Source organism: Orcinus orca, chromosome 6, assembly GCF_937001465.1.
Source record: "Orcinus orca chromosome 6, mOrcOrc1.1, whole genome shotgun sequence".
Taxonomy (NCBI): domain Eukaryota; kingdom Metazoa; phylum Chordata; class Mammalia; order Artiodactyla; family Delphinidae; genus Orcinus; species Orcinus orca.
The window spans coordinates 37294239-37298000 of NC_064564.1; the positions used below are offsets into that span (position 1 = coordinate 37294239).

The window sequence follows — 3762 nt, forward strand, 5'->3', positions numbered from 1 at the left end:
GCATGGGAGAAAACTATACACTTTCTGGTTCTACACAGGGCATTGGATTTCATAGTGCCTTTGGTTGCTATTCCTTGGCTCAAAATCACAATGGGTTTCTCTACTTCTTCCTTGAGCCCAATTGGAAAGAGTTTGCAAGATGTGGGGGCTGAAGAGAACATGTCCAAATAGGCCATTTTACCTTCTTTCTGGTCAAAAGAACTACATTTTCACAAGCAGAGCGCTGGTTTTCCTCTTAAACCAAAGTGTTATGACACCAGATCCACTTCCCCTGGGTTGGTAACTTCTCTATTGTCCTCGAATGGAGCAATTGCTCTTCTTTCCATCTGCTGTGTTTTCTTCATCAGTTCTTGAGTTGTGTTTCCACTCTTAAAGAATTTCCAGCATATTGGTAGATCTTGCCCGAGAAAGCATGTTTCCTGCTAACCACTGGTCATCTAACAGTTCCTCAAGGAGGATTCTAGTTGCAAGATCCACTTTTGTAGGTTGTTCCAAAATGCTTTTGGCACAGTCACTTATCGAATCCCCAAGTGGATTTCAAAACATAGTTCTCTCTTTTTTTATTAATTCAAAAATTTCTCTTCTGAGCTTGCTAAAAAGTGTGATTCCCACATAATAACATGTCCTTACGCGTCTGTGACCCAGTGTCACACTGCTGGCTTTGGCCATGGGCATTGATGGCTGCAGGGGTCCCACGTGTGCCTCACAGCATGGCTTCTGCGCAGCTAAGCCACAATTGCCTTTATGTTGAAGTTGGTAGCATCAATAAAGCTGCTTTAAACCATCGTGCTTTACAGCTTCAGATCTCTGTGTATCCTGTTGTGAAGATATGCTCTAGCTGATGTGAGCGAGGCTTTGGATGAGCAACCTGGACTCATTCTCAGAATTTCTTCAAGTTCTCCCTCCCCACAAAGCTCCGTCACAAGGTACATTCACTTAGGCATCTCAAACACTTGCTCATGACATATGATGTGTTCTTGTTTCACACTTTTTACGAAGCTCGACTTTCGTCCACGTAACTTGATAGTGGAGCTTCCAGCCTGCCATCTTTTTCCCATTTAGTGGTCCCCTGCAACCTCAGGGACCACTTCAAAGTCCCCTTGTCCCAGTATTCTTCCAGAGTCACAGATTTCCTGAAGAGCTCCATCCCCCATCTTTAGTTGAGCAGATTTTCCTTCTGAAAATTTCCCCTGAAACCATTGTTGCTGAGATGATTTTCTCTTTGCATTTGAGGTTCTTAAGGGCTCTTCTGTGAGAAAGAAGGGCTCCTTTGATGGTTGGGAGGGCAATGAATTTGCTGACAAGGCCCCACAGGGATGGGATTGGGGGATGAGACTTGAATCTTCAGTATTTACCAAATCTTTCCCAGAGGACATGTCTCTGCTGGTAATTTCTTCTTCTTTTTTTTCTCTGTTGAAACTATAAATTTGGAACTCTCCATGCTTGGTGTATCTGGCATTTCTTCCACCAATGGGAGGAAACTTTGTTTACAAGAACATACACAAAACCCATCTTTCTGAGCATTAGCGATGCTTGGGACATTTGGTGGATTTTCTCACCAAGCTCTAGCAGCCATTTCCTTAATTCTGTAACAAAAGCAACTTGAAAAGAAAGGTGTTTCTGTTTGAGGAAGAAGGATAAGGTGAGTTGATGGCCAACTGGTGAGGTCCATAGCTGAATGTTGCACTACACTCATTTTCTCACAGCAGCAACTTCACTTTCAACTTTCAAAATGGTTCATGTCCCAAGATAGAGTGGAAGTAAGAAGGTGTAGGTGAAGGAGAGCTATCAGAGACCACCCCAAACATGGGAGCCTGGGGAAAAGGTATCTCAACAGCTCTGTCCCAGGAGACACCAGGAGATGAATTAGATTAGATTAGAGAGAGTCAGCCTGGTCCCTCTGCAGTGTCACCCTGATCCCGAGGGTCCTGCCCTTCCTAGCCCAATCTGCAAAGATGAGGGTGTAAAGGGGCCAAGTGCTTTAAGGTTAGGTGGCTGGGGCTGTTGGTAGAGTGATTTTCCTTAGAAGGGGCTCTGGGTAGGAAGATACCAAATAACATGGCATGATGGGTTTAATCAAGAGCATGGGTCAACCAGGGAAGGAAAAAACTTAGAAAATTATGTATATATTTATAAAGATAAAAGCTAAATTAAGGTTTAAGAAATGAAAGAAAACATGAAAGTCATACATTAACTGTAGCCTTCAGGCACACGATTGGAAGAATTATATAATTTCTAATCTTAGGTCTGGAGCAAACATTTCAAGAACCAGAACAGTTTCACTTGACAGAGAGCAGGGCTAAGAAAGAGTATGTGTTGTAAACAATACTTTGTTTTGTTTTATTGCTTCACTAAAGACCAGTCCCTTCTTTACCACTGGAAACAGTCATTAATGCCTTTAAATCTAATTAGACCAGAGAACCAAACATCAGAGAACCCAGAACGCTTGATATCAGTCTTAACAATGATTTTTTTGGCTTTGACACCAAGAGCAAAAGCAACAAAGGCAAAAATGAAACAAACAAACAAAAAACAAAAATAAGTGAGACTATGTCAAACTAAAAGCTTCTGTATAGCAAAGGGAATCAACAAAATGAAAAGGCAACCTATGGAATGGGAGGAAATATTAGCAAGGGGTTAATATCTAAAATATATAAAGAACTCATAAAACTCAGAAAAAAAATCCAATTGAAAATGGGCAGAGGATCTGAATAGACATTTTTCCAAAGAAGACATACAAACGGCCAACAGGCACATGAAAATGTGCTGAACATCACTAATCATCAGGGTAATGCAAATCAAAACCACAGTGAGCTATCACCTCACACCTCTTAGAACAGTTATTACCAAAAGACAAGAAATGAAAGTGTTGGAGAGGACAGGAGAAAAGGGAATGCTTGTGCATTATTGGTAGGAATGTAAATTGGTGCAGCACTATGGAAAACAGTATGAAGTTTCCTTAAGAAACTAAAAATAGAACTACCATATGATCCAACAATTCCACTACTGAATATTTATCTGAAGGAAATTATATCACCATCATAACTGCAGTTATGTTCATTGCAGCATTGTTTACAATAGCCAAGACACAGAAACACCTAAGCATCCATCAACGAATGAATGGATAAAGAAAATGTGAGATATATACACACAATGGAATATTATTCACCATTAAAGAAGAAAAGAATCCTACCATTGTGACAACATGGATGGACTTTGATGGCATGCATTATACTAAGTGAAATAAGTCAGACAGAGAAAGACAAATACCATATGCTCTTATGTATAGAATAGAAAACAAACAAAAAAGCACCCAACAAGCTAAGCTCCTAGATACAGAGAACATACTGGTAGTTGCCAGAGGTGTGGGGGGGAGGGATGGGCAAAACGGGAAGGTGATCAAAAAGTGCAAACTTCCACTTATAAGATGAGTAAACCCTGGGGATGTAGTGTACACCATGGTGACTATAGTTAATAATACTGTACTATATATTTGAAAATTGCTAAGAGAGTAGAGTTTTAAGGTTCTTATCATAAAAAAATTTGTAACTGCGGTGATGGAGGTTAACTAGACTTATTGTGGTAGTAATCTTACAATGTACACATGTATCAAACCACTATGTTGTGTACCTAAAGCGAATACAATGTTATATGTCAATTATATCTCAAGTTTTAAAAAATAATAAGAAAAGAAAACCCAGAAGCAATTCAGGGAACCTACCCTTAAGGTTCTGCTCCTCTAGAACCAGACTCAGGTACCAA

The 3762-nt window shown here is 40.1% G+C and overlaps 1 pseudogene; it reads right to left on the reverse strand.

Annotated features, from left to right (window-relative positions):
- Positions 1-725: 725 nt before the first annotated feature.
- On the reverse strand, positions 726-1441 carry LOC117197854 (serine/threonine-protein kinase 33-like; annotated as a pseudogene).
- Between the last annotated feature and the right edge of the window lie 2321 nt (positions 1442-3762).